We start from the raw sequence: 16,707 nt of genomic DNA, 5'->3' as shown, positions 1-16,707 counted from the left end.
CCATCCCCTTCCTCTCCAGCTCCCAGGCTTTCACCACACACATCGCTTCACCCTCTTCCTGGCCGACCACTTCCTCTTCTTAGAGCCTGGCATTCTTCTTTCAAAATTCAAGTCCCTCTGCTTGCCTTTGCATCTGACACCTTACCGCACTCATACGGGATTAAGGTTTGTGGATTTGACTTCTGAAAACTGATGAAGTGAACAGAGGAGAGTGTTTTTCTTAAAATAATTTTTTAAAAACACTGCAGATGGATTTGAATGCTTTATTAATTTGTTTTCTAACGCATGAAAACATTTTTCATTTCACCTGGCCTATCTAGCATGTTAAGAGAATTTAGGCCAGCATAGGAATATTTATCAGTTGAGTTCAGATGTCATCATAACAGGCTAAATATAGTCAGATTAGGCAAGTTCAACAAACAGGTGTTAAAGATCTCATTTCCTGCTGATTCTCACCTGAAAGTCCCAGTGACTTCAGCATCAGATGTCTCTTAGTTGAGAAATATAAAATCAAAGATTTTTTTTCCCGCAGGTATATAACACACCTAACTGATTTCACTGGAGCCCTGAGGCTGATGTTGGTGAAATGTGCTTATGATGCAAAGGTTTACAGTGTGTTGTTTTCCAACTTTTTTGATGATAATCATCCCCAGACTCAAATTACTCCCTATAGTTGCTATAATGATGCAGGTACAATCGTTTGGCTTAATTACAGTTGACTGTCTAAAACCACCTTCCCCTGGAGTCATTGAAAGTTTTATTGGAGTTATTTAATATGATTATAAAAATTAATGGACTTGTAATCAGGTATAAGAGAAGCACATCCAAAGTTTGCCAAATAAACAAGTGTTCTACTTATGAAGTTACACATTTCTGCTTATGAGGCCATAATATAGATACCACGAATTCAAAATCTTATGCTGGCTCGTGTTTACATCAAGAAAGATAATTTGAAAATGAATTCAGATCCTCTTATTGTAGGGGGAATGTATCTGATAGCAATAACATAAGCACACCCTTAGGATGATCCTGTATGGCAGATGCATCTGAATGTGTGTTCCAAGTTAGGGCATCCAGGAGTAGCCAACCCAGAGATTTGTTCCCTGTCTGTGAGGAACATCTGAGCTCCCATCTTGTTCTGTTGAACACAAGCTGTATGGAGGATTGGAGCCCTGAGTTTTGGGTTAAATGAAGGTTGCGAGGTGGAGGTCGTTAAGGGGAGGGTGTTAAATGAAAACGCTGTATAAACTGCATGCTGTTTGCAAGTGGTTGTGGTTTTCCTACCCAGCCTGCCAACACTGCGCCGTGAGGTTATGCTGTCCAGCCTGCCACCACTGGACCATATGTAAGGTGGATATCTTGTCCATCCCACTGCCACTGGACTCTCTTTCCTTTATGTAAGCCCCTAATAAAACCCCATGTGTCATTCGCTTGCTCTGGGTCTCTCCTGTGGCCTCTTGAACTTGGTGCCTTCCCTATTGAGGTTAATAGAGGTTCCACACAGTACTTGCAACTTTCTTTGAAAAAGGAATATGTTATCATTAACATCAATACTGTCAACACTATCAGTAAATGTTGATGTACTTACCTTTCTACATACCTCCCATTTGCTAAGTGAGATCTAGGCTTAGTCAACACATTTACTATTCAGAAACCTGTAATCAAGTGATAGAACTCTGACTTATGAAAATTCTAACTACAATCTAGCTGCCACTGAGTTTTAATCATAACATGAGAGGCATCTTTGAGGCATTTAGAACCTTCTTTGAAAGATATTAGATATCTCCCAAACTTCCCTTGCACATGAACAAAATGTCTTCACATTATCCCTTATTTTATAACTTGAGTGTATCTTCTGCTGTTGCAAAACCAGGCATTGACAGATCAATAGAACTCAGGTGTGTGGATTCCTGGTGGTACTTGTCTCTGAATATACAGTCTGCCCTCTGCGTTCATGGGTTCTGCATTGATGGATTTGACCAACAACAGATCATAAATACCTGGGGAAAAAAATGAATGAATGATTGCATCTCTACTGAACGTGTTCAGATATTCTTTTCCTTGTTATTCCCTAAACAGCACAGTATAACAACTATTTACATAGCATTTGCATTGTATTAGGTATCATAGGCAATCTAGAGATGATTTAAAGTATACAAGAGGATGTGGGTAGGTTATATGCAAATACTACACCAGTTTATATAATAGACTTGCACATCCGTGGGTTTTGGTATCCACAAGGTGTCCTGGAACCAATCCCCTGTAGATACCAAGAGACAACTGTATTTGGAAAGCTTCAGAAGCTTTGCAGATGAATGCAGAAGGCTGGGAGTCAGTGGGAGCTTTACTAACCTCAGAACAGCCGTTCATTTGATCTGTGTCTAGAATGAGAATTTCTCTGTATGAGCTATGGGTGGTTAATCCATTTTGCCTTCATTCTTCAGTGGTTTGGCGTATAGATTGAAGTGTTTTGCTTTTCTATCTATTGGCAGAGGCAAATAGAAACAGAGCTCTCTCTCTCTTGCAGTGTACCCACACTCCAAAGTGCCATAAAACGACCTTCAAAATTAAACCATCATATTTTCTTGGCACAGGCAGAGCGAGAAACTGGGGATGTGTGCACTGGGGCTGCAGCTGGCAGTGCGGCCAGGGTGCTGGAGTAGGGGCGTTAGCAAAAGGTAACTGTGCCCATTTGGTTGTGTTCAAGTGCAGACCTCAGTGAATTGAAGTTCTAGCCTCTCAGGATGCCAGACATTGTGGCTGCTTCTCAGTCACAGCCAGCTCAGTACAGCCATTGTCACTGAGAGGGTTTACCATTGTGTTTTTTTCTGAATCTGAGCCATTTGTACATCACAGTAAGGGAAATAGATTCATGTATTGTGCCTCAAGTATTGCCAGGAAAGTAACATATTAAGCACATACTTAGACCCTTCTTTTTCCTTCTGTTATTAAATTGGAGATAAACTCGTATAAAGAATAGATTCTAGAATGTAATTTGGCTATATTGATGCATATAAGAAATGCCACCCTTTGCAAAAGCAGCAGGGAGTAAAAGGAAGAGAATGTTTTGTTGAGTTCTCAGATATGTTGAGCAAAGTTTTAGTCTCTTGCCTGGTTCTTGATCATCTGTGTGATGTGGTAAAGTCACTTAGCTTTCTGTACCTCTGTTAACATGCCTGTATCGTTTATGCAGTGGACATTTGGACTAGAAATGATGCTTTCCTCTTCCAAAGAGTGGCTGTCAATATCAGTGGGCTCTTTCACACCTCTTATCTGTAAAAAGTTGAAGGTATACATAATGAATATGTTCAGAAGTCTTTAAAATATTTTCACCAAATGCAATGCCTCATGCCTATAATCCTAGCACTTTGGGAGGCCAAGGCTGGAGGATTGCTTGAAGCCAAGAGTTCAAGACCAGCCTGGGCAACATAGTGAGATCCCATCTTTATAAAAGATTTAAAAATTAGCCGAGTATTGTGGTATGTGCCTGTAATTCTGCTACACCGGAGGCTGAGGCAGGAAGATTGCTTGGTCCCAGGAGGTTGAGGCTGCAGTGAGTTATGATCACACCACTGCACTCTTGCCTGAGCAACAAAGAGAAACCCTGTCTCTAAAAGAAATAAAAATAGTCTGGTTCGATGGTAGTGGGTTATCAGAACTTATTAATGTTAGTGTCACAAAAGTTGGTGTTAACCCCCCACTGCTAAAATCTGACTGGCTAAAAATAGTAAAAATAAAAACAAAAAACGATACTTTGCAAGCCCCCTGATCCTTTTCTCCAAGAGCAATGGTGCACTGGGGCGGGGCTCCTGTCCTTCAGTGTTTCCTCCCTGGCATCCAGCACAAGGGTCAGCAGAAGTGAGTGCTCAGTGAATGTTTGCGAAACAGAACCACGTTTCTTCCCTTCAGTTTTTACAATAATATCCTGATGGTGTGGTTAGTACAGGAATCTCTTGATGTGTTAAAATTCATTTTATTTTTTAACATACCCTAGAGTTGATTTTTTGGGTGGACAACTCTTTGAATTTTAACACACAGAACTGCATACCACAAAAAAGTCCATTTTACTGTATGTTAATTTAAAGATAAAATTTTAAAACATGGCTCCCCTTTTGAAAGAGTCACTTTCAGCACTCTGAAGAGATGAACCAGCAACTGAAACTTCTCTCTCCAAAGCATTCTATGCCCTTAGTATAAATGGCTTTTCATTTCCTTCTATTTATAGTTCTCTTTGATTTTTTCATAATTTATTTAAATAAACTTTTTATGCCGAGATAAGGATCTGCCTTTGTTATAAAATACTGCTTTTAAATAATGAGAGAATACTGTTTTCTTCCAATAAGTTTTTCAGTGGAAATAAAATGATTTCTTAGCCTTTCTTGAAGCAGCAACGAACAGAAGTGTTAGTGAACAGCATTCATTGAGTGCAGTATGCCACACTGCTAGCTCAGTAACCTGCCTTGGTTCCCTTTATCCTCAGAGCTCCCCCAAGGTACATGACTGCATCTTTCTTCGACAGATGAGAACTTAAAGACTCAGAGTGGCCCATAGTACATGGTGACAGAGATGGGATTGGAACCCAGTTCTGTCTGTCTCTAAATCCCATGCCTTTCGTATTCCAAGAAGCCTCCCTGTAAACAGATACAGTTTATAAAGATAATTTGGCAGGTGCGTGTGTCTGCATGTATACACAGGCACTCACACATACATTGGAGGGAGGAAAGGCAGGCAGTGGGGGGCAGGGGGTTGCCAAGGAGCTGCCAGAGGGTTTGTTCAGTGTCTTCCCTGTTTCTGATTCTGAAATAGCAGAAGCTGATGCAGGAACAGCTACATTCATTGAGATGCCTGTGTCGACCACTGCAGCCAGCTGAAAAACCATCTGCTCTTATAGCCCTGGCGTCTGCGTGTGAGCTTTTGTTCCATAATGCAGCAATATCCCTAGAGTGGAGAAAGCCAGTAGCCTAGTAACTAATGCTTTGTCCCCTCCTTTTCCTGTTGTCATGACTCTGTGTCTGCAGCTAGTCCTCTATTTTTTGTTGTCCATCTAGTGAGTGGCTGGACCATCACTGATGTGCTGTTGATGCCTTATCAGGGTTCAATAAGTACTAAGCCATGTGACGGATGGGCAGAGGGCTGGCAACAGTTTCCTCTTTCTGCTACAGACTAAGACTCCTTAACTAGAGATGAGGCAAGGAGGCAGATAGACCCCATCTGCTGCCGCAGATTCATTTCCTGACTTGCATTTCTTGCCTCTCCTGAGGGTTTGTTAACTCTTCAGCCTTTGGCAAAAGTTCCATTGGGCAGCAACCACAAATAATCAGCCATCCCCCAATAAGTTTACTCTCTGCAGGAGAACGAAGATTTTTTTTTTTTCCTGTTATTGCTTAAGAGGTGTTGGAAGTCAGCAGTCTCGGGTCTTGCTCTTCCTGCCTCTAATTAGCTAGGTGACATTATACCAGTTACTTAAACTCTATAAGCTATATTCTTCCATGAAAGAAGAATTATAAAACTCCCTATCTTACAAGGTTGTTTTCAGGATGAACTGAGATAATGAATTGAAGCCGCTTAACATGGCTAGAGATCAATTGTGATTATGATTGTTATTTGTAACCAAGATCCACATGATCATAGCTCACAAAGATAGTTCATTTATAAAAATCCACTTTCTTTGACCATGACCTTCATTTACCAATCATGTTTCATGGCTGTCAAGATGATTTCCTCTACTTTACCAAATTCAGGATAATAACACAATATCCTGGAATCACTAAACCGTTTTTCATGGACGTGGTATTCTGTTTTCTTTGGGTTGGGCAGTTGTAACACATTCGAATAGTCTTTGTTGCTAAAGAACCTAGGAGAAGCCAGGTAGAAATTGCTCTAACGAGGAACTTGCCTGGTTTTATGGCCCAGTTACTGATTTCTCTGGTTCTCATTAATCACTTGCTCAGAAGGGAAAGCTTGCATCCTTTATTCTTGAAAGTAGGAAGGAGGTGCTCTTGCTCCACAACTAGTAGGAAGTAAATGTTTGATACTCCTATTTTTTAAAATTCTATTCATGCTTTTATTCAGGTTTTTCAGATTTGCTTAACACAGCAGGCCAGGCTTTGCTGAAGGTAACCGGGGTTAGGGGTGCCGCCCATGGCTGTAGGGCAGAACAAAGCTCCCTGGTCACCCTCATGAAACCATGGCCATGACCTCATTGACTCTGAGCTCTGCCTTCACTGACCAGCCACTGGGGATTGTCAGCTTAGGGCAAATACCCCTTAGACCTCATACCAGCTCCATGTGTGAGATGTCTGTGGCTTCTCCAGGCTAAGCCCTGTCACCGAACCAAACTGGGTCCATTTGCCTGTTCACAACAGAAAGCCAAACACCAAAGCACTAGGTTTTTATAGCAAGCAAGGTTAATTGTGAATTGACTGACAAGGAGACAGGAAGATATGCTCAAATCTATCTCCCAAAGCTGAGGCCTGGGTTGCATTTTATGAGCATAGGATAATGAGGTCCAATCTGATTGGATTTTGAGATGAGGTGATGCTGGGAGGCACAATCTGATTGGATCCCGTCATGGGGTGATGCCAGAGCTCCATCTTATTGGATTCTGGATCCTGCCATGTAATGTCCACTTAATTCTGTCCCATTCCTTGGTCCCAGTGCTTAGGTTCTGACCATGGTTGCATGCTTGGATCATCTAGGGATGCCCAGGTTTTGTGACCTTTAACCTGAGAGTCCATGGCAACCGAAAAGCAACTCACAGCTTGGTTACATAAAAGTTGAACCAGATTGGTCTGACATTGTTACAGCTGTTCCACAATGGAGCAGGGCTCCTGAGCATTAATGATCACCCATCGTGACACAGTCCCAAATACATGGGAGGCCTGGGGTTAAATCTGACTGTTTGACTTTCCCTCTGTATTTGTCTGTTTTTTGACACCTTTCTAAGGGGTTGACTGTTTGGGGCAATTTTTGTAATCTCTAAAGGACATCAAGGTACAGTTCAGTTGACTGTTGTAAAACAAAATGACAGGTAGTGAAAATTTTCTATCAAAATAGAATAATTTTAACTTTTTAAATAAGGTAACAGCATTCATTATAAATGTTCTAAAATGCAGAAAAATATAAAGAAAAAATAATAATGACCCCACTTCCCACTGACATCTTCTAGGATCATCCTTCCAGTTATCTCTTCACACACACACACACACACACACACACACACACACAAACACACACACACAGCAGTTAGTGATTTCAAATAGGCATTCTTCTGGATTTTTAATTAACTTTAGTTAAAATTGATACCCAGGTTGGAACTTAGTGAAATATGATAAATCTGTCTTTTGCTGAGTCACGAAGTGAATGTTGACTGTTTCCAGAAAAAAAGACAAAAATGTGAAACTCATAATCACCAGCATTATGTGTGATTTTTATCTTCTTTTTAAAATAGCTGCATTATCCTGAATTTAATATGGTTCCTTAAGATCAAAAAATGAAGTAATTTTAAAATTGGCTAGAAAGTATCTATTTGCTTGGCTTATTGAATTTTTTACAACTTTAATTTCTGAATCTTGCTGTTATCATTGTTAATGTTAGAAGCTGCAATGTGAATAGCAAGGTCCGAAAACCATTTTTCACTTTTAGCTTCTCATTAAATAACAGCAGATTTGGCCAGGTGCAGTGGCTCACGCCTGCATTTTGGGAGGCTGAGGCAGGCGGATCATGAGGTCAAGAGATCAAGACCTCAAGACCATCCTGGCCAACATGGTGAAACCCTGTCTCTACTAAAAATACAAAACTTAGCTGGGCATGGTGGTGTGCGCCTGTAGTCCCCGCTGCTTGGGAGGCTGGAGCAGGAGAATCGCTTGAACCTGGGAGGCAGAGGTTGCAGTGAGCTGCGATCGCGCCACTGCACTCCAGCCTGGCGACAGAGTGAGACTCTGTCTCAAAATAAATAAATAAATAACAGCTCACCCCCTGCAGTAGGAGCAAAGGTTACCCAGCAAAATATAGTGGAGAATTCAAACGAAGAACTAGTTAACTTGTGTTAAAAATACTTTAAGGTAACCTGGAGGCCTGAATTTATTAGCTCACGCAGCATACACCTAGTCTAAGTAAGAGAGAAGGGATAGAACAATTTTTATGTCCCAAAGTCATTAAATGCAAATTAATGATGTTTACATTGTTGAAGGTTTGACAAAGGAACACATGCTGGAAGCTTGGAGGTTGATTTCTGAGGAGGTTTGTTTGGTGGGAATGGGCAGGTGGTCTGTGTTTCTTCTGAGAGGAGAACGTGTAGTCCTAAGTGTTCATTCTGAACTAGGAGTTCGTGGACAAAAACCAGGAGGGGGAAGGTTTCATTCCAGGCCTGGTCCAGTGAGTCCCCTCAGATTGAGTAGTTAACACATGAAGAGCATCTGTGAATAGTCAGAAGCCAGCTCAATCTTGAGAAGCAAGCAAGCATTTTTCCTAACAATAGATGGTATTTGGTCACTGTGATAAATCATTTAAGATTATGAGCTAAGTGTGTGTACATACACACACTTTAAATCGGGAGAACACAGTTTTTGAAGACCCTGCATTCTTCAGATTAATTTAACTTGGTTTTGAGCTGAACATTGCTCATGTAGAGGGTGCAAATGGGAAGGCACAGGGTGGCAAAGCATAATGCCTCCCTGGCCTCCAGATACCACCAGCCATTTCGTGAGGTGGATGGACAAAGTAACGTCAGTATCAAAAGAATTAGCATGGGAGGCACCTCGTGGGCTGTCACCCAGACACAGGCCTTTGGGCTGGTCTCCTTACCTGCATTAGCAATCAGAACAGAAAAGGGCACTCTGGGAGGCCAAGGTGGGTGGATCATGAGGTCAGGAGATAGAGACCGTCCTGGCTCACAGGTGAAACCCTGTCTGTACTAAAAATACAGAAAATTAGCCAAGCGTGGTGGCGGGCACCTATAGTCCCAGCTACTCGGGAGGCTGAGGCAGGAGAATGGCATGAACCTAGGAGGCAGAGCTTGCAGTGAGCTGAGATTGAGCCACTGCACTCTAGCCTGGGCGACAGAGCGAGACTCCATCTGAAAAAGAAAAAAAGAAAAGAAAAGGGCACAAAGTATTTGTAACTCAAAAGACAATACAGTCAAAAGTAAGTAACAAGAAATGCTACTGTCGTGAAAATCATTTGTCTCAAGCATTGTTCAATTTAAGATGGGAGCTAGGACCATCCTGTATGGTATCAAAAATTGTCATCAACATAAGAACCAGGGCAATATAAGGAGATTCCAAGATATTCAGAATAAAGGTGATTTTTTTAAGTGACTCTCAAATGAGAGTGCTCTTTAACTAGAGTTGATGGGGTATTAACAAGCGGAGCTTAATGTACTCTATTCAAAGGTATTATGTATTATGTCACAAAGTGGAGATGTGGTCATTGTACGCCACGTAACCCTGCAGAGCACAGGAGTACAGAACTCCGTCTGGGTCACTTATTTCTAGAAAGCTGTAGACAAAGGAGCTCACAGGCCAGCAACAGAATTGATTAAAATGATAGGAAGAGTCATGATAAGAGCAAATTGAGTGGCATAAGTATGAATAATTGGGCTAAGAAAGAGTGAAGTAAGTTGAAAGTAAACCAATTCTATTATAGCTAATATTTCTTGAATGCGTATTCTGTGCCCCAGGCACTGCATAAGCCCTTTACGTGGGTTTAGTTTTCACAACATTTCACTTTCACAGCAACTCAGTGAGTTACCACTGTTATCCACGTGTACCGTACCAGGAAACTAAGGTTTGGGGTAGTGGTTAAGGAGCTTGGCCTCGTTTTCATAGCTAGCGAGTGGCAAGATTTTCAGGTTTGCGATGATACACCCTGTCCTGTGCTATTTGATGACATCATACACCTCTTCCTAGAATCTGGATTGGGATGTTTGTACCCATCCACATGACTCTGAATACATGTTTTCAGTGTTGCCTCTATGTCACCTTCTGTCCCTTCTCATTCTTCTCCGAACATATGATGCCTTATATTCTTAGTTATGTAAACATCTTGTCTCTTAAACTGGAGCTGATTTCTTGAGGATGGAGAATGTGTTTCCTGTCCAATACATAAGCACTCTAGAAGTGTTTGCCTTTGATGTGTTTCTTTTGATTATGTCTATTTAAAGGATTTTTCTCTGATAAGCACCTAGCATGTTACTGTGTGTTTTCAGTTAATACTCATTTTAGTACGCGTGTGTGTGTGTGTATTTGTAGCAGGCTTTCTGTCCATATGCATTTTATTCATTATATGCACAGAATGCCAGTTCTAAGTGCCAGGCACTACTTGAACAACAAAGAAAAGAGTAGACACTTTGCTCAGTATGGTGAAGAAAATCCCGTCAGCCCTGAGGATCCTATTACAAGTCTGAAAATGGGCATACAAAAATAATTAAGTTTATCTTGAAGTTAGTATTAGAAAAGATGAATATTTATTAAAGAAAGCATAAACACTGGATTGTGTTCAACTTTTTGCAACTTATTTTGTAGCTACTCCGTTAATTATTGATTGCAATTGTCCTTAAGAGACATTGTTTGGCATATTTATTTGTGAAGTAAAGCAATTTGGATTCTCCTGTTAACTTTACATAGAGAAATTACATTGGTATATCTTGAGATAGGAAGGTACAAAATCAGGACAAGCTTATTCTGCCAGGCCAAATGTGGCACATCTGTTTTATAAGTAAATAAAATTTGAAATTTTATCTTAGATAAAGTTCATCAAATTTTACTTTCGCTAATACATGTAACCACCTCAGCTATATAGTTTAAGTATTCAGTGACAGTAAACTAGTAAGTATTCTTAATAAACTATAAACAAGTATTTAACAAACTATAACTAAGAAACTTAAGTATTTTTAAGCACAGAGATTGTTCCCTTTCAGGGACTGTGAATAATAACTTATACATTTCATCTTCAGTCCATCTCCCCATTAGCCACCTAACACTGCCTTGAACATGGAGGGGAAAAAAAAGTGTTAATTTAAGAAAAAAAAAAAAAAAAAGCTTTGGCATATTCCGGGATATTCATAGTGATTTCTTGAGTTATTTTAGGAAACAGTTCCAACTGATTTCCAGAAACCACAGTTGATGCATAAATTCCCTAATTTGTTTACTTTAGAGAGATCATCTCAAGTGCAGCATCTGTTTTTTGCTTTCTCTGTGAGATCTTGGTTTTACATCAGGAGGAGTGAGGCACAGGGACGTACAAGAGCGGCTCGGGCCACACAAGCAGCTCCTGAACCTGCTGTGTGCTGTGTCAGGAGCTTTCTGAAACAGTGGTGGGTGTGCCTCCTGTTACTGCTCTGGGTGGGCAACTTCCACGTCTGCCTTTTCAACTGTTTCTCAAGGATAAACTCCATCTGCCAGATAACATTATTTTACAGCTAGAAGAATGTCACAACTCAAATTTTGCTTAGTATGTCTTATTTTGGAGAAGCAGCTTTCTTCTCTGAAGCTCAGAGCAGTAACCTAAAATTACTCTCAATATGTAGAGGGAGAGCCTTCTGGAAGTGCAGTGGTTATTTATGAAGCTTGGGTGGGGGAGCTCCCTGCCATGTTTCAGTGAAATCGGAGAGATAAAATTTTAATGTTGGAGGCTTTTCTACCATTTTGCTCCTTCTGCAGTCCTTGCAGAAGCAGCTGCTATAGGAAATCTATTTCTAGAGCCCTGTCCAAGCCCATGCCCAAGGTCACAGGAAGAGAAGCACCCCGTAGTTTGTGATGTTAGTAGAAAATTCAGGGCATTGAAAACCAGGGAAGTATCAACAGCCTTCATCTCTGAAAAATAGCCAACTGAATTTTCTCTCATAAAGGGTGGCCCACGCTGGTCCTCCAGCTTCACTTAGAGCTCTTGTAAGGACGGGCAGGAATTATTGTGAATATAAATTCGAGCTGAAGAGAAGAGAGGGAAGTGCAGAAAATCCAATTAACTGAAGTGAAAGTCATACAGAATAAACTACCTATTGCTAAAAGAAATAGGTTTTAAATTGAATGAATCTTTAGAGCAGAATTGATCAAATATGTCCTTATTGTATGAGAAGATGCACTTTGCAAATAATATTTGTCGGGAGGCATCATCTGCTTGAGGACGTTTCATCTTCTTAGTAAGAAGGCTGTTAGAAGTTTGGAGCCTTTTTCGTCGTTGTTATTAACTTGTAGGGGAAAATGTTCCTATTCCAATATTCACTAAACGGAGCTCTTTGTGTATACAAATATTAAAAGTAGTTTTGAAAGTACCATAGGTAAGCAAGGGGAAAAAATGCACTGTTTGTTTCTTCATAGAACTGACATTTTTATTTAGGGAAAAAACCATGAATTTACAATCTCTCCCTTTCTAGGTTTTTCAACATTTCTTGCAAATTGTATGTAAATGAATGCAAATAAGCAATCCTCACTAGCAAGCTGCTTAGAAGTGTAAAATGCATAAAATTAAGATGCTGAGAGAAACGTGCATCTAATTAAGGTAGCATGTAAAGAAATGTTTAAATTCAAATTAGATACTTCAGTGGAAAGAATTTACTTGTTTAATTCAAAAGGTGTTTTGTATAATTCTGAGAAGCTTGTCCTTAGCGGTACTTCCATTTCCTTCAAAGCTCCAAAAATCAGTTTTAGGAGCTTGCCCTGGTTCAGTTAAACTTTAAAATTGGGTTTAAGCTAAGAATTGGAATGCCATAAAAATACATTCTAGTTTTAATGCCTTTACCTCAAAAACAGACTTAGAGAGGCGGGCATGATAATTTGAGAGTGAGAGTGGGTGGATGTGCGGATCACTATTTCTATCCCATTCATAGAAATGGCACGTGGTACTTGGATTTCATGGGTTCTTAGAAAGCCTGGAGATAACACAGATCACAGCCATCTAGTTATCCCTGGATCTTAAGGACATTCTAGGAGCAAGACAGGAAGGATGCCGGCCTGTGCCATCAACAGCCCCTCCACACTCTGATGTCCAGGAGGTCACCTTTACTCTTTGGGGCCACGTGAGTCCAGTCCAACCTCCAGCTGTGCCAGGCACAGGAGAGGAGGAGAGGAATTTGGTCTCAGTTTAGAAGCCTTTTGTTTAAGTAGATGAAACATTTTTTTACGAAGCATTAAGCAACAAGCAAAGTACTGAAGAAATATAAGATCTGTGTGGAGAAGACAGAAACTGACTTCTAAGGTTGGCGCTGTTTCTGTCTCAGACACAAGAACCAAAAGGACAGATAGAAAAACGAGCAGGGCTGGGGATGGTGGCTCACGCCTGGAATCTCAGCACTTTGGGAGGCCAAGGTGGGAGGGTGTCTTGAGCCCAGGAGTTTGAGATCAGCCTGGGAAACATGGCAAAACCCTGTCTCTACCCAAAACAAAACAAAAATAAACAAACAAAACCCACAGACAAGAATTAGCTGGGCATGGTGACACATGCCTATAGTCCCAACTACTCAGGAGGCCAAGGTGGGAGGATCACTTGAGCCCAGGAAGCAGAGGTTGCAATGAGTTGTGCACTCCAGCCAGGATGACAGAGCCAGACCCTGTCTCAAAAAGGAAAACAAACAAACAAACAAAAAAAAACAAAAAACAAACAGGAAAGTGGTTTTTGCTAGTTTTCAGAATGCCTGATTTTGAAGTGTTCCACTGACCACTTCATTTAGTGAGAGTTCTTGCTTTCTGCCAGATCACATATTCCTCCAATTTCAGCTGAGCCTGTGTTTTAGCCTGTAAGCCTATAGTCTCTATTTGCTGGCCTCACAGATGAGAAATCATTCATTAAGTTTTGATCATGTGCAGTGTACAATTTCTCTCTTAGACTCAGGTTCCCTAATCTGAAGTTCCTGTCTGTGTCTGAGCTGGGGAATTAGAAAATGACGCTGAGACTGTTATTCTTCACTGGGGAGTTGGATCTGCTCTGTCTCTTCAGCAGGGCCAGGAATCCTTCTGAATCAATGCCAGACTTCTTTCATCCTCCCTCCCCCTAGGCTCCCAGACCCATCCTCACCCCCACCCCCAAGGCTGAAGCACAGACCAAACCATCCAGGACTGTGAGTTGAAAAGCATCTTCTGGCTGGTGACATCTGTTTCCAAATATCCAGCAAGTCTACTTAGGTTTAATCAGAAGGGTCACAGTTGGTGTTTCCTCCTTGGGCCAGGAGATTTTTCTCCTATGGGACTTGGGCCTGATGCCTTCCAGTCAATTAAAGCTCCTCTCCCTCTTTGATTGCTTGATACTTTCAGTGGCTGCCTCTCAGCCAGTGACTGGTTGGGTTAGTGATTCCTCTACTTATAGCACAGACTACATCTAGCTGCCCACTTCCTAGATACCCCACATTCACCATAGTCAACATATTCCAAATCCAGCTCGATAACTTTCCTCTGTAGTGGCTTATTCTCCACTCTAAATCTCTCCTGGTTGATGACGCCATTATCAGCCCTCTTCTCCTTGCAAATTGCCAATGCTATCATTAGGCCATTTTTATTTCTTACCTGAGTTTATGCAATAGCCTCCTAGCTGCTCTCCCATCTCATCACACACTTCTTCACTCCTTTCTCCACACCGTTGATGAAACAGCTTTTTCTTAAAACACAAATCTCACATAACATTTCCTGATTAAGGCCTTTCTGATGCTCCCTTGTTAACTTTTTTCCTGTCTTAAGGGGTCTGGGCTGTATCTAACATTGCACTCATATGTCTCCTCTCCTCCCCACATTCCACATACCAGCCTAGTTGAACTACAGGACCCACAAGATGCCATGCTGCCATTTATATTTTTGTGCCTTTGCATATGCTGTTTTCTCTGCTCCTCCTCACCGACATCCTCCAAGTTGGCCTGGAAAACTCCTACTCACTTTCCTACTCCTTGGAGAGTTTTTTCTTTTCTCACCCTCCCAGGCTGAATTTGTCACGCTCTCTTTTGTTGCATTCGGGCCTCTGGTTATAGCATTTATCATGCAGTACTCTAAAGGGTTGTTTCCTGGTGTATTTCCCATTTAGGCCATGGGCTCCCAAGGGCAGAAATTGTGTTTGGGTGAGAAGGTGCCCAGAGATAAGACTAGCGCAGTGTTTCTCAAACTTTGTGACCCCAGGATCCCTTTACACTCTTAAAAACTGTTGAGAAACTCAAAGGACATTAGTTTATTATTTGGGTAAATATCTGTTGATATTTCCCACTGAAATGTAAACTGGGAAATTTAAAAATAATTTATTCCTTCAAAATCAATAATAATGAACTTATTAAGTATTATTATAAAATACATTTTATATAAATAACTGTGCAGAATAAAAAATTGTAAGACCAGTGGCATTGTCTTAGATTTTTAGAAATTTCTTTGTGTCTGGCTTATGAAGGGAAGACAACAAGATTCTCCTATTTGCTCCTTTAGTCAGTCTGATTCATTGTGTTGTTTAATGTCTGTGAAGACAATACAATCTAATTGCAGATATTTTTCTGCATCAAAACTTGACAAGTGGTAGCTTCTTATTAGATATTGTAATGTGAAACCTGAAACCTGAGGAAACTTTCCTTACGGCTACCTTAAAACCGCTTATCTCTCTTGCACCTCAAATAGCCCTTTTGCCCATGAATATTTTACTTATACCATGCATTGGTCACTTGGAAAATATGAGACCACTGAGTTATGCAAATCCTCCAACAGATGGTACATTCTGCCATACAATAAGAAAAGATAACAGAAATCTTAATTATGCAACCGTCAAAGTCATGATGGTAGATACAAGTTTTCCAAAGTTCTGATTTTCACTTGAAAGCTCAAATTTTATTATTGGCAACAAATACTGTCAGTGGTTTTCCTCAAAGGGACAGGCTCATTTTGCTCATTTTCAAGAAAATGGCTTTTTAAATGCCAAAGTCTGAATAACAGGTTTTTGTAGGTTGTCCTTTTTCGGGAAAAGTGGTGTTCTGTGAAGCAGGTGGCTAGCTCAGCTCACAACTCAATTGCACAGGTGCTTTTCCTTGAGACAAACATCATACTTCATTAGGTCATGGAAACATGTACTTGCCTTCTCATTAACAGACTGTTTAAAAGATACTTGCTCAGGATCAAGATTTACCAAATTAATACTTACTGCCTCATCCAGGGCATGCCTAAGTGATGCTGGCATTGATTTTCCTTCAAGTGCTCAGAGGGGCAAATGCAGTGAACACTAGTATTGTTTGGTGACACTGGCTGCCTTGATCTGTGCCAAGTTGACAGCTGTTTTGCCCCCCCCATGGCCTTTGTACCACCAACAAAGTGTTAACTCCATAAAGAAGGAAAGAAATGTCTTAGCAGCATTTTTAAAATTTATTTTTATTTTTGTAATGTAGAGTCTTGCTCTATTACCCAGGCTGCAGTGCAGTGGCACTATCATGGCTCACTGCATCCTCCAGCTCCTGGGCTCAAGGGCTCCTCCCCTCACCTCAGCCTCACAAATAGCTGGGGACCATGCCCAGGTTATTTATTATTTTTATTTTTATTTTTGTAGAGACAGGGTCTCTCTATGTTGCCCAGGCTTGTCTTGAACTCTTGGCCTCAGGCAACCCTCCCACCTCAGCCTCCCAAAGCACTGAGATTACAGGCATGAACCATGGCTCCCAGCCAAGAAATGTCTTAGTATTTTTATCAAATACTTTTGACCTCATAAAACCTCTGGAAGGATCTTGTAGACCCCTAGGAGTTCACAGACCACACTTTGGGG

At 40.9% G+C, this 16,707-nt stretch overlaps 1 protein-coding gene and 1 long non-coding RNA gene across 29 annotated transcripts in view; one reads left to right on the top strand and one right to left on the bottom strand.

Moving 5' to 3' along the window:
* PARD3 (par-3 family cell polarity regulator) overlaps nt 1-16,707 on the top strand; it is a 712,145-nt gene that overhangs the window by 616,622 nt on the left and 78,816 nt on the right. The gene's annotated exons all lie outside the window — the stretch shown is intronic.
* LOC134736402 (uncharacterized) lies at nt 3,237-9,073 on the bottom strand. Its single transcript, XR_010120404.1, has 3 exons — nt 6,280-9,073; nt 5,690-5,854; nt 3,237-3,273 (listed from the first exon to the last, which is right to left on the bottom strand). It is a non-coding gene; the product is annotated as an uncharacterized lncRNA (long non-coding RNA).

This window comes from Symphalangus syndactylus, chromosome 4, assembly GCF_028878055.3.
Source record: "Symphalangus syndactylus isolate Jambi chromosome 4, NHGRI_mSymSyn1-v2.1_pri, whole genome shotgun sequence".
NCBI classification, from domain to species: Eukaryota; Metazoa; Chordata; class Mammalia; order Primates; family Hylobatidae; genus Symphalangus; species Symphalangus syndactylus.
The sequence above is the reverse complement of the archived record's forward strand: the minus strand, read 5'-3'. Positions and strand labels throughout refer to the sequence as shown.